We start from the raw sequence: 15343 nt of genomic DNA on the forward strand, positions 1-15343 counted from the left end.
CCAACCCGAGGGCAGCTCCACACCTTCTGGGTGGAGTCTATTGGCCCACAATATCTAGAAGTGTGTCAATGGCTGCTCACTGTGGAGAGCTGCTGGTCTGTTCCCAGAATCAGCAGAAGCACTTCTCCAGGACTTCCATCTCTAACAGGCTCTGAGGAGAGGCTGTGACCTGCTCTGCACTGGAAGCCCCAGGTAAGCAGAGCCCTCTGACAATAACGTGGGCTTGGGGAGGGAAGAGGTTGTCTAAACCTCAACAAAGGGTTTTAATGTAGATTTTTTTCTGCCCATGCTGTTGATTGCTAAATATAAAAGTCTGATCATGACGCTGAATAAATATGTCTTCAAAGAAACAAAACACTGTGCTACTAAATATAAATAAATATGAACATTGGACACAGAGCTGGCTCACAAAAAAAATTTTGTTGTACTGTATATGAGATTTCAGGCCTGAACACCCCACAGGAGAACCACAGGGAAGCAAAGTTCCACTTGGGATGGAGCAGTGTAGTGGAATCCCTCCTCTCTCAACCTCACAGAAATGTAAAACCATGAGAAAGTTAACACATGAGTCCTGGGATCAGGCAAGCTCCAATTTTCTGGAGAGAAGCTCCCCCTGAAACTTTAAAAATATTTATTTATAAAAAAAGACACACTGAAAAAAACATAGGAAAAACAACTCCACACAATTTTCACCCCCAGAACTCTGTATCCCATGCCCTCCCTTGACAACTTTCCTAGTCGTTATCCTTCTGGTTGTATGGACCCAGGGTCCTGAACACATGTAGCCAAAGGTTGGGAACTTTTCCTATGGACTCATGGCCCCTGCCATCATGACTAACCAATCTTTGGAAGGTGGCAGGAGCCGCCCAAGGTTCCCCAGCCTCCCTCCCAGGTCAGGGGCCTAGGCTAACATAGCTGCATGGAAGAGACTTCGAGAAGGTCTTGGCTAAGCCAGCCTGGACAGCTTCTGAGCACAGCCCGCTCCACTAGACATGCCAGGAACTGCTATGTGGAGCTCAGCCCTGGGGCCTGGATGCGAAGATGCTGCTTATTCTTGGGGAGCTGCCTATCCTGCATTGGAGCAAAGAAGGACAGTCTGTGAAATGCATCAGCAGAAGAGAGCCTTGTCCAGTTACTACAGTGTGAGGAACACCAATCCCACCACCTGTGACTTTTGTTTTCACACAGGGGAGGACCGGAAGAGAGGGTACAGGGAAGGGGGCAGCATATTTGCCCTAGAGTGGTGTGCCCCTCATGATTCTTAAAGAGGACAAGGAACTTGACAAGCTGCTGAACATGGATCCCACTTTCCCTGTGAAGATGCCCACCCCACTGTGGAAATCTGATATGTTCCAGCTTCCTTCAATCATTCTGTCAGCCCTGGATGACAAAATGCCTATTTGATGTGACTGAACTATTTAAACTTGACACTTTGTGGTTTGTGTGTGTCTAACTTTTATTAATAAAATAGTTCTTTAACAAAAAGAAAAAAAATAGAGAGGCTGGGAGTATGGATTGTCCTGGCAATGTCTACGTTCAGCAGGGAAGCAATTCCAGAAGCCACATCTTCCACCTTCTGCACCCCATAATGGCTATAGGTCCATACTCCCAGAGGGATAAAGAATAGGAAAGCTGTCAGGGGAGGGGATGAGACACAGAGTTCTGGTGGTGGGAACTGTGGGGAGTTATCTTAATACTATGGTTTTTGTGTTTCCTTTTATAAAAAGTATTTATTCCTTTTTGTTGCCCTTGTTTTTTTATTGTTATTGCGTAGGACAGGAGAGAAACAGAGAGGACTGGAAGCCAGAAAGGGGGAGAGAATGATAGACACCTGCAGACCACCTTCACTACCTGTGAAGTAACGTCCCTGCAGGTGGGGAGCCAGGGGGCTCACACCTAGATCCTTATGCTGGTCCTTGCATTTGCACCACCTATGCTTAAACTGCTGTGCTACCACCCGACTCCCTAGTGTTTCTTTTATATAAAAATTTAAATTCAAGGCACAGGAGGTGGGATAGTAGATAGGTTTTAGATAAAACTACTTCCAGGACCACTCAGTAGTTTTTCACCAGCCAGTTATTATTGTTGTTATATTGATGTCATCAATGTTGGATAGGACAGAGAGATATGGAGAAAGGAGGGGAAGACAGAGAAGAGAGAAAGACAGACAACTGTAGACCTGCTTCATTGCCTGTGAAGTGAGTCTCCTGCAGGTGGGGAGCCAAGGGCTCGAACTGGAATCCTTACTCCAGTCCTTGTGCTGATTAATATTTTTCATTGATGAAAATTCTTTTTTTTATTTATTTCTTTATTGGGGAATTAATGTTTTACATTCAACAGTAAATACAATAGTTTGTACATGCATAACATTCCCCAGTTTCCCATTCAACAATACAACCCCCACTATGTCATTTATCATCCTTCATGGACCTGTATTCTCCCCAACCACCCATCCCAGAGTCTTTTACTTTGCTGCAATACACCAATTCCAGTTCAGGTTCTACTTGCATCTTATTTTCTGATCTTGTTTTTCAACTTCTGCCTGAGAGTGAGATCATCCCATATTCATCCTTCTGTTTCTGACTTATTTCACTCAACATGATTTTTTCAAGGTCCATCCAAGATGGGCTGAAAACGGTGAAGTCACCATTTTTTACAGCTGAGTAGTATTCCATTGTGTATAGATACCACAACTTGCTCAGCCACTCATCTGTTGTTGGACACCTGGGTTGCTTCCAGGTTTTGGCTATTACAAATTATGCTTCCAAGAACATATATGTACACAGATATTTTTGGATGGATGTGTTGTGTTCCTTAGGATATATCCCCAGGAGAGGAATTGCAGGGTCATAGGGTAGGTCCATTTCTAGCCTTGTGAGAGTTCTCCAGACTGTTATCCACAGAGGTTGGACCAATTGACATTCCCACCAGCAGTGCAGGAGGGTTCCTTTGACCCCACACCCTCTCCAGCATTTGCTGCTGTTACCTTTTCTGATGTATGACATTCTCACAGGAGTGAAGTGATATCTCACTGTTGTCTTGATTTGCATTTCTCTGACAATCAGAGACTTGGAGTATTTTTTCATGTGTTTCTCAGCCTTTTGGATCTCTTCTGTGGTGAATATTCTGTCCAAGTCCTCCCCCCATTTTTGGATGGGGTTATTTGTTGTCTTGTTGTTGAGTCTGACAAGCTCTTTATATATGTTGGTTATTAAACTCTTATCTGATGCATGGCATGTAAAGTAAAGATCTTCTCCCATTCTGTGAGGGGTCTCTTGTTTTGGGTAGTGGTTTCTTTTGCTGTGAAGAAGCTTTTTAATTTGATGTAGTCCCATAGGTTTATACTTGCCTTAGTCGTCTTTGCAATTGGATTCGTTTCATTGAAGATGTCTTTAAAATTTATGCGGAAAGAGTTCTGCCAATATTTTCCTCTAAGTATTTGATAGTTTGTGGTCTAACATCCAAGTCCTTGATCCACTTGGAATTTACTTTTGTATTTGGTGAAATACAGTGATTCAGTTTCATTCTTCTGCATGTTTCAACCCATTGTTTCCAACACCATTTGTTGAAGAGACTCTGCTTTCCCCATGTAATAGTCTGAGCCCCTTTGTCAAAGATTAGATGTCCATAGGTGTGGGGCCTCATGTCTGGGCTCTCAATTCTATTCCACTGGTCAGTGTGTCTGTTCATGTTCCAGTACCAAGCAGTTTTGATGACAGTGGCCCTATAATACAGTTTGAGATCTGGGAGTGTGATGCCTCTGGTTCTGTTCTTTTTTCTCAAGATTGTTTTGGCAATTCTAGGTCTTTTCTGGTTCCAGATAAACATTTATAGCATTTTTTCTATTTTACAAAAAAATGTGCTTGGGATTTTGATGGGAATAGCATTAAATTTGTAGATGGCTCTGGGTAGTATATTCATTTTGATGATGTTAATTCTTCCAACCCATGAACATGGAATATCTTCCCACTTTTTTGTGTCTTTTTCAATTTCTTTGAATAGTGACATAATTTTCAGTATACAAGTCTTTCACTTCCTTGGTTAGCTTTACTCCGAGATATTTTATTGTTTTTGTTGCTATAGTAAAAGGAATGGATTTCTGGATTTCAACATCTTCTAACTTAGTGTTTGCATAGAGGAATGCCACTTTTTAATGTTAATTTTTTATATTTATTTTATTTATTTAGTCCTTTTTGTTGCCCTTGTTGTTTTATTGTTGTAGTTATTATTGTTGTTGTCATTGTTGGGTAGGACAGAGAGAAATAGAGAGAGGAGGGGAAGACAGGAGGAGAGAAAGATAGACATCTGCAGACCTGCTTCAACGCCTGTGAAGCAACTCCCCTGCAGGTGGGGAGCCGGGGTTCGAACCGGGATCCTTATGCCGGTCCTTGTGCTTTGTGCCACCTGCACTTAACCTGCTGCGCTGCTGCCCGACTCCCTGAATGTTAATTTTATAGCCTGACACCTTACTCTATTGCCTGATGATTTCCAAAAGCTTCTTGCTGGAGTCCTTAGATTTTTCCATGTATACTATCATGTCATCTGCAAATAAGGAGAGTTTGACTTCTTCTCTTCCTATCTGTATCCCTTTAACTCCTTGTTCCTGCCTGATTGCTATGGCAAGAACTTCTAACACTATTTTGAATAGTAATGGTGATAGTGGGCAGCCCTGTATAGTACCTGATCTGAGGGGAAATGCTTCCAGTTTTTCACCATTGAGTCTGATGTTGGCTGTAGGTTTGCTATATATAGACTCCACTATCTTCAAGAATTTTCCATCTATTCCCATTTTTTGTAGTGTTTTGATCATAAAGGGATGTTGGATTTTGTCAAAGGCTTTCTCTGCATCTATTGATATGACCATGTGGTTTTTGGTCTTGCTGTTGTTGATGTGGTGGATCACATTGATTGATTTACGTATATTAAACCAACCTTGCATGCTTGGGATAAACCCCACTTGGTCATGATGAACAATCTTTTTGATATACTGCTGTATCCAGTTGGCTAGAATTTTGTTCAATATTTTCACATCTATGTTCATCAGAGATATTGGTCTGTAGTTTTCTTTTTTGGTTGTGTCCCTGTCTGCTTTTGGTATCAGGGTGACTTTGGCTTCATAGAAGCTGGCAGGGAGTATTCCACTGTCTTCAATCTTCTGGAAGACTTTTAAAAGTAGAGGTATTAGTTCTTCTTTGAAAGTTTTGTAGAATTCATTTGTAAACCATCTGGTCCAGGACTTTTATTTTTGGGGAGATTTTTGATAACTGTTTCAATTTCATTAGCTGTGATTGGCCTGTTCATGTTATCCACTTCCTCTTTACTTAGTTTTGGAAGTTTGTAGGTATCTATGAAATCGTCCATTTCTTCCAGGTTCTCTAGCTTGGTGGCATATAGTTGTTCATAATGGAAATTCTTTATGTATTTTTCTTCAATACTTTCTGATGTAGGGCAAAACTTTCTCACAGTCTATGGCAGTATCTGTTATAGTAGACCTCCTTTGCTTTATAAACTTTTCAATTTGATGTAACTGTATTCATTTATTTTTGCCTTTGGTTTCTGTGCAATTAAGTTTGTAGTGATGAACATGTTGACAAACTTATATATAGAAGAGTTCTGCCTATATTTTTACCTAAATATTTGATGATTTTTAGGTTATCAAATAACTTATCACTCTGGAGCAAAGTCTTTATTTTCTTCTATAAGATAAGAGAAAAATCAACAGAGATGGGGCAGGGGGTAAGACATCTGCAGCAATGTTTCACAACTTGCAACTTGATAATCAAAATTAGATACCATGAATTAGGACATAGGTAAAAGCCCCAGTGTTCACATGCAGGGCAAAACCTTTCACAGGCTGGGAGGCAGTGATGAAAGTGTCTGTCTTTCCCTTACTACTACCTCCCAGTCAATTTCTCTCTGGATTACCAAATAAAAGTATTTTAAATACAAAGAATAAATAGAGAAATTTAGAGAGAATATGTACTTTTCAACTAGACAGATACAATCTATGCAAAAAGAAAATATTTACATATTGTAGCACCCATTTAACATTCACTGGTCTCTCCAGTACAAGTTCCTTACTAGATCTGTAATGTGATTCTACAATGTCTACACTGATAAGAATTGTTTTTCTAATGCCAGTGACTTTATATGTGCAAAAATGTCTTATCAAGGGAATCGGGCTGTAGCGCAGCGGGTTAAGCGCAGGTGGCGCAAAGCACAAGGACCGGCATAAGGATCCCGGTTCGAACCCCGGCTCCCCACCTGCAGGGGAGTCGCTTCACAGGCGGTGAAGCAGGTCTGCAGGTGTCTATCTTTCTCTCCTCCTCTCTGTCTCCCCTCCCTCTCTCCATTTCTCTCTGTCCTATCCAACAACGACGATGACAACAATAAAACAACAAGGGCAACAAAAGGGAATAAATAAATAAAATAAATAAATTAAAAAAAAATGTCTTATCTATTTGAATACATCTAAGCATTGTTGACATCTACGTTTCAGTGTCAAGTGGATTCTTTTCATATATTAGAATTTATGATAAAGAATCAAAGTACTTACTCATATTTTGTATATTTATAGAATATTCAGAGGTATGGGTTCACATGGCCCTGTGATCCCTACAATTATTTAGATATATTTCCTTATATATTAACACAAGATGGAGACATGGAGAGATACAGAGACAATAAAAACAGAACATATCTCTAGCACCTGTAGTGCAGAGGCTCACACCTGAGAGCTATTATTACACTGAACCACAAGCCTCTGCATCATGTCTCAGATTGCATCCCTCTAATCTTTAGTACAGTTTATGCTCGAAAGATTTGATTTCCATTGTGAATATTTTCATGTCCTTGAAAATTAGTGGAACATCTGAAAGCTTGATGACTTTCTTGGGGGTTTGTTTCACTGAATTCTTTCAAGTCTACTAAGAGGACCAGAATAACACAATGTTTCCAACACTGCTTACATTTATCAAATTTCTCTCCATTCTGAGTTATCTCATGTTGACAAAGATGAATGGCCTGAATCAATGTTTTGATGTTTACTTTCACTGGGTTTCGCTCCACTGTGAGATCTATCACGTCTCAAAAGTACAGTGACTTAAATGAATGTTTGACTGGATTGTTCACATTCATGAGGTTTCTTTCTCTCCACTGTGAATTTGTTCATGTCTCCGAAGACTACTGGAATAACTGAATGTTTTACTACATAGTTTACATTCATAGGGCTTCTCTCTATTGTGCATTCTTTCATGTGTCTGAAGACTACTGAAACAACTGAATGTTTTACTACACTGTTTACAACCATAGGGCTTCTCTCCACTGTGAATTCTTTCATGCCTCTGAAGACCACTGGAATAACTGAATATTTTACTACATAGTTTACATTCATAGGGTTTCTCTCCACTGTGAGTTTATTCATGTTGCTGAAGATTACTTGATTGGCAGAATGATTTACTACATAGTTTACATTCATAGGGTTTCTCTCCACTGTGCATCCTTTCATGTGTCCAAAGATTACCAGAAGAACTGAATGCTTTACTACAAAATTTACATTCATAGGGTTTCTCTCCACTATGAATTCTTTCATGTGCCTGAAGAATACTGAATTGCCTGAATGGTGTACTACACAGTTTACATTCATAGGGTTTTTCTCCACTGTGAATTCTTTCATGTGCCCGAAGATGACTGGAACAACTGAATGTTTTACTATACTGTTTACATTCATAGGGTTTCTCTCCACTGTGAGTTCTTTCATGTGCCTGAAGATTATTGGATTGCCTGAATGTTTTACTACATAGTTTACATTCATAGGATTTCTTTCCACTGTGAATTCTTTCATGTTTCTGAAGATGACTGAACTACAGAATGTTTTACTACTTAGTTTACATTCATAGGGTTTCTGTCCACTGTGAGTTCTTTCATGTGTCCGAAGACTACTGGAATAACTAAACATTTTGCTACATTGTTTACATTTATAGTGTTTATTTCCACTGTGAATTCTTTCATGTGTCTGAAGACTAATGGAACAACTGAATGTATTACTACATTGTTTACATTCATAGGGTTTCACTCCACTGTGAATTCTTTCATGTTGTTGAACATGAATAGAATAAGTAAATAATTTGTAGTATACTTCATATTCTTGAGATTTTCTACCATTCTGACTATCTTCCCCTCAGAGATTTTCCTTGCTGTATTACTGTAAAATAGTGAACAATTAATTAATAACATTTCAACGAATACAATTAATTTTACTACCAGGATGCAGGACATTATTTTACTCAATATGCCACAAAATCAGACATTAACAATAGATTTCACTAAAAATGTATAATGAAAAAAATCATAAATATTCAAAATTATAGAAAGATGTCCAGGGAGTCAGGCGGTAGTGTGACGGGTTAAGCATGCAAGGCACAAAGCGCAAGAACTGGTTCGGATCTCAGTTCAAGCCCCCGGCTCTCTACCTGCAGGGGACTCATTTCACAGGCTGTGAAGCAGCTCTGAAGGTATCTCTCTTCCTCTCTATCTCCCTGTCTCAATTTCTCTGTCTCTATCCATTAACAAATAAAAAAAATTTCTTTAAACCTCGAATTAAAAGTAAAGTTAAAAAAGTGGTAAAAAGGGGCTGGGATTGGGAATCAGGAGGTAGCACAGCAGGTTAAGCACACACAGCACGAAGTGTAAGGACAGGTTGAAGGACAACAGTTGAGCCCCTGGCTCCCCACCTGCAGGGGAGTTGCTTCACAGGTGGTAAAGCTGGTCTTCAGGTGCCCATCTTTCTCTTCCCCCTCTCCATTTTTCTGTCCTGTCCAAAATCAATGACAGCAATAACAACAACAATAAAACAAGGGCAGCAAAAGGGAATAAATAAATATTTAAGTTCACATGCTACAATGAGCAAGGAACTGGTTCAAATCCCCGGTCCCCACCAGAAGGGGGAAAGCTTTGAAAGTGGTGAAGAAGGATTGCAGATATCTCTCTCTTTCACTCTCCCTTCATTTACATTTTTGGCTGTCTCTATCCAATAAATAAATGAGAGAAAAACTGGTAAAAGAGTAAATACTTTCATATAAATATATTATGCCAAAATTGATGATATCTTTACAGCTATTTTGTATGTATTAATTGAACCACAATTTGTTAATAGCAAGTTTTGGCTTTGTGTTGAAATTTTTCACTGAAATTATTGATCTTTTCTGAATTGTATATATAGAAATTATATATAGTTTCTAATTGTCATAAAAGTGTAGATATTCACACAGTAGAGATTTTTTAAAATATTTTATTTTTATGAGAAAGAGAGGAGAGAAAGAGCCAGACATCACTCTAGTATATGTGTTGCCAGGGCCTGAATTCAGAACCTCATGCTTGAGAACCCAATGATTTTCTTTTTTTTTTTTAATATTGATTTATTTATTCTCTTTGTTGCCCTTGTTGTTTTATTGTTGTAGTTATTATTGTTGTTGTCATTGTTGGATAGGACAGAGAAAAATGGAGAGAAGAGGGGAAGACTGAGAGGAGGAGAGAAAGACTCCTGCAGACCTGCTCCACCACCTGTGAAGCAACTACACTGCAGGTGGGGAGCCGGGGCTCGATCGGGATCCTTATGCCGGTCCTTGTGCTTTGCACCACCTGCGCTTAACCCGCTGCGCTACAGCCCGACTCCTGAGAACCCAATGATTTATCCACTGCGCTACCTCCCGGACCACACATTAGAAATTTAAAAAAAAATTTATCTATTTTCCCTTTTGTTGCCTTTGTTGTTTTTATTGTTGTAGTTATTATTGTTGTCGTCATTGTTAGATAGGACAGAGAAATAGAGAGAGAAGACAAAGAAAGAGAGGGGGAGAGAAAGATAGACAACTGCAGACCTGTTTCACCAGCTGTGAAGCAACTCCCTTGCAGGTGGGGAACTGGTGGCTTGAACAGGGATCCTTACGCTGGTCCTTGTGCTTTGCAACACCTGCATTTAACCCACTCCACTACCACCCAACCCCTAAGATATTTGTATTGTTGCCAAGTGAACTATTTTATAAATACTAATTATCTTTACCCCCTTTTTTAAGACTCCATTTTATTGTTACATGTGAGAAAGATTTTTCTATAAAGTGGAGAAAAGACAGATAATGTAGAACATCATTATGGTACTTTTGTTGCCAGTGACTCAGAGGGGAACTTCAGTCACGTACGTCACCTATATATTTCAGTCACTTGTCCAAGTATTCTATAACCTAGTCATGAAGTATCTTTGATGAGATTAGTTAAAAATTAATCTATTTGTGGCAGTCTTTATAAATTGTATGTTTTTATTATAGATATTTTCTTAATAACTTGTATTAAAAGAGCTTATATGCAATTATTAAGTCAGCAGAGAGCACACAACTAAGAACCCATAAGTTGGGAGTCAGGCAGTAGCCCAGCAGGTTAGGCAAAGGTGCCACAAAGCACAAGGATTAGCCTTTCTGGGTTCGAGCCCCCAGGTTCCCATATGCAGGGAAGTCTCTTTACAAGCAGTGAAGCAAGTCTGCAGGTGTCTAGCTTTGTCTCCTCATCCTCTCTCCATTTCTCTCTGTCCTATTCAACAATGACAACATCAATAACTACAACAGTAAAACAGGCAACAAAAGGGAAGAAATAAATGAACAAAAATAATTAAAACAGGGAGTCGGGCTGTAGCGCAGTGGGTTAAGCGCAGGTGGCGCTAAGCTCAAGGACTGGCGTCAGGATCCCGGTTCGAGCCCCTGGCTCCCCACCTGCAGGCAGGTCCCTTCACAGGCTGTGAAGCAGGTCTGCAGGTGTCTGTCTTTCTCTCCCCCTCTCTGTCTTCCCCTCCTCTCTCCATTTCTCTCTGTCCTATCCAACAACAATGACATCAATAATAACTACAACAATAAAACAACAAGGGTAACAAAAGGGAATAAATAAATAATTTGAAAAATTAAAACAAAAAACATAAGTCTACTATGGGGAAACCACGCAGGCACCAGATCTCGGTAAATTACACAGAATCAAAATATTTTAAAACACAGTAGCTTTCTGAGTGGTACATCACATTTTATTGTAAATTTAACTCTCACCTTTGTTTAATCCCATGCAACTTAGGCTGCTCTTTGGTGGAATATTCTTGTACTTTTTATAAAATTACAAAATATATAAGGTATTAGAAATGATACAAATAGTGGTCTGGGAGGTGGCACAGTAGCTAAGGCACTAGACTCTCAAGCACGAAGTACTGAGTTTTATCTCCGGCAGCACATGTACCAGAGTGATGTCTGGATGTTTCTCTCATCTTGTCTTCCACAAGAACAAATAAGTAATTAAATAAAAGAAAGAAAGTATACATATAGATCAAATTTATTTATTTATTTTTCACCAGAGCACTGCTCAGCTCTAGTTTATGATGTTGTAGGGGACTGAACCTGGGACTTTAAATAGATCCTTAGGAATGAGAGTCTGCTTGTATGACCATTGTGCTATCTACCACCATCATGATTTTTTTAAAGAATTTATTTCTTGGGGAGTTGGGCAGTAGCACAGCAGGTTAAGCGCATGTGGTGCAAAGTTCAAGGACCGGCCTAAGGATCCCAGATCAAGCCCCTGGCTCCCCACCTGAAGTGGAGTGGCTTCACAGGCAGTGAAGCAGGTCTGCAGGTGTCTTTCTCTCCCACTCTGTCTTTCCCTCCTCTATCCATTCCTTTCTGCCCTATTCAACAACAACAACATCAATAACAACAATAAAACAAGGGCAACAAAAGAGAATAATTTAAAAAATTTTAATTTCTTTATTCTTGAGGAAGATGGGCAGAGAGAGAAAAAAACAGACATCAATCTAGTACATGTGCTGCCAAAGACCAAACTCAGGACCTCATGGTCAAGAATCCAATGCTTTATCCACTGCGCCACATCCCGGACCTAAAGATTGAATTTGTGGTTCATCATGAGCCACAATCAAACACTGCTCACTTAACTGTCACCATTTACACAATGGTGAACAAAAATCCATTTTTTCTCTTCTAGTTGAAAAATTAAGGCTAGTAGAGTTACCTAGTGAAAGGAAGGTCCTCAAGTTTTCACACATCACATTTCTGTAGAGTTTCTTCTCTGAAGGATTCAATAGTGCCCACTCCTCTTGAGTGAATATCACAGTTACATCTTCATAGGTCACTGAGCCCTAAAATATGTGCAATGTGTTCATGTGAGAAAATGCGAGTGACATCAGATTAGCCATTCAGTTTCTACTTTAGGAAGCCTGTGAAGGATTGTCTCATCTGCAAACATGTCTTTGGTGACTTGAAAATCAAATACCTCTTAATTATGGTCTAGAAGTTGGTACATTGATTAGAACAATGGCTTCTCACAAGGCCGAGTTCAATCCCTGCCATCTCACATGACAGAAATATCCCTATTCTTACTCTTCCCCTCTATACTTTTATAATTAGTAAATGATAAAACCTTAAGGTTATGTGGGAATACAACTGATAAGATGCTCACGTTACCATATAAAAGGACCAAGATTCTATATATTCTAGTTCTCACATGCACGGGGGGAGGGGGTAGCACAGGACTCTTCACAAGTGGTGGAGCAGTTTTGGACATTTCCTTCCTTATTTATAATGTAAAGTTTATATAGGTAAAGAGAATTTAAATGACATAGTGGGGGTTGTATTGTTTAATGGGAAACTGGGGAATGTTATGCATGTACAAACTATTGTATTTACTGTTGAATGTAAAACATTAATTCCCCAATAAAGAAATAAATTTTTTAAAAAAGAGAATTTGATAGGGAGAGTGAAGTAGAAGGTAACTGGAATTGAACCTATAGCCCCTGGGGACTTGGAGCTCAAAGTTGGTGTTTCTTCTTCTATCTTCAGTTCTTCTCATAAAAAGAAAATAAACATTAATTTCATTTATTACATATGAATAACAATTTCACATCACACACACAGATAGATATATCTCTACTTCACTTTCCTTATTAAACTCTCTTCACCTATAGAAAACTCAAAAATATAAATAAGAAAATAGACACTGGGTGTAATGAATTCATAATGAAGCCACAGTGATAAAAAAAGAAATAAAAGTTGGGATAAAAAAGAACACATGTGATGATTATGATAAGTTTGTTAGAAATGAAACATGAACAGGTCCAGGAGGTGACACAGTGGTAAAGCTTTGGACTCTCAAGCATGAGGTGCCGAGTTTGATCCCTGGCATCACATGTGCTAGAGTGATGTCTGGTTCTTTCTCCTGCTATCTTTCTTATAAATAAAATATTTTTTAAAAAGAAATGAAACATCTCAAACCACACAGCTCTTTATTATTAACAGGTGCAGGGCAGGGTGCACCTGGTTAAGGATACATATCACCATGACACAAGACCTAGGTTTGACACTTGCTTCCCTTCTGAGTGGGGGACACTTCATGAGCAGTGAACAGGCCTGCAGGTGTCTCCTATCAAATAAAATGGAAAGAAAAAAATGGCATTCTACAGCAGTGGATTCAAAGTTCTCACAATGAGCTCAGGAAATAACCCTGGTTTAGGGTTGGGCCATAGTGCAGTGGGTTAAGTGCATGTAGCGCAAAGTACAAGAACCAGAGTAGGGATCCCAGTTTGAGCCCCCAGCTCCCCAGCTGCAGGGGAGTCACTTCACAATGGAGCAGGTCTTCAGGAGTCTAAGTTTCTCTCTCCCTCTGTCTTCCCCTCCTCTCTCCATTTCTCTCTGTTCTATCCAACAATGAGTGACATCAACAATAACAATAATAACCACAACAAGGATTCAACAACAAGGGCAAGAAAAGGGGGGAAAAAAGAAATAAACCGGGTGACAGAAAATAAAGGGAGGCCAAGGAGAACAGTAATCCAGTAATATACATCCTCCTCAATTTCTGTCTATGATAGAAAGTAGAATATAATTTATAAATAGAAAAAATGCTATGAGGAGGAAGGAATCATGTGGAAAATCTGTAGCAGTGAAAGGGTATTTTGTTCCTTAAGAGGCACATGGATGTTACAACAGTAACCAAAAACCTATAGAAGTCATCCTCAGTACAGTACATAATATCTGATTTGGAAATGTCTTCAGAGACCTGAGCTCAACATCAATGATAAAAAAACTAGTGTAAAAATGTACCACTGAGACTACGTCAAATTGAAAATATTTGGTATAATCACAAAACCTATCACAACAAAGAAATGCAGTAAAATAAAATAAGAAAGCATATTTACATACTATACATCAAAGTGCTAATCAGCAATATATGTACTCACACAACTCAGTAGAGTAACATGAACGACCACAATAAATGTACAGAAAGACATTTATAATCTCTTTAACCAAGAAGATGTTTAGTCACAGGGCAATTAAAAATCGCTCAGTCCCTGAGTGTCAGATATCTGCATATTAGAACAATAAAGTTTCATTTTTTAAAAAGAGAGTAATTCTGGTTTAATACCCTTTTGTAGATTTACTGAATTTTATAATATCTTACACAAAGATTAAGAAAAGCACACATAGAAACTAGGCAGGGGGCCGGGCAATGGGACAGCGGGTTAAGCGCACATGGAGCAAAGTGCAAGGACCCGGAGAAAGATTCCGGTTTGAGCCCGCCATTCCCCACCTGCAGGGGAGTCGCTTCACAGGTGGTGAAGCAGGTCTACAGGTGTCTGTCTTTCTCTCTCCCTCTCTGTCTTCCCCTCCTCTCTCCATTTCCCTCTGTCCTATCCAATAACAATGACATCAATAACGACATCAATAATAACATCAATAATAAGTACAACAACAATAAAAAACAAGGGCAACAAAAGGCAAAATAAATAGATATAAAAAATTTAAAAGAAAAAGAAACTAAGCAAAATTGTTAGGTCTCTGCTATCCCAAGAAAGACATATTTCTCAGTGGGAATACCAGATTAATGCCATTACTTTTATCTGCAAAAATTAAAACATTTTCAACAGTTCTATGTCACTAATCAACATAAGAATAGTCATCCCATATACAATGCTGGGTAGAGAGAAAAAGAGGGTCAAGTGGTGGCACACTTGCTAAGTGTTCATTTTATAGTGTGCAAATACCCAGTTCAAGCCTCCTGTCCCCATCTATAGGAGGAAAGCTTCATGAATTGTGAAGCAGGGCTGCAGGTTTCTGTGTCTCCCTTGCTATCTCCCCTGCCCCATCCATTTCTCTCAGTCTCAATACTTTATTAAATAAACAAACAAAACACTTAAAAAATCTACTATAAAAAGATAGAAAATCCCTTCAAGCTCCATCCAAGATGAATCAGAGAAGGTGGGTTCAGTGTTTTTATTAGCTACATAGTGTTCATTTGTGTATATATA

General features: G+C 39.1%; 1 pseudogene; it reads right to left on the reverse strand.

Annotated features, from left to right (window-relative positions):
- Nucleotides 1-6862: 6862 nt before the first annotated feature.
- On the reverse strand, nt 6863-7957 carry LOC132542435 (zinc finger protein 14-like; annotated as a pseudogene).
- Between the last annotated feature and the right edge of the window lie 7386 nt (nt 7958-15343).

The sequence above is a fragment of the Erinaceus europaeus genome, chromosome 13 (genome assembly GCF_950295315.1).
Source record: "Erinaceus europaeus chromosome 13, mEriEur2.1, whole genome shotgun sequence".
NCBI classification, from domain to species: domain Eukaryota; kingdom Metazoa; phylum Chordata; class Mammalia; order Eulipotyphla; family Erinaceidae; genus Erinaceus; species Erinaceus europaeus.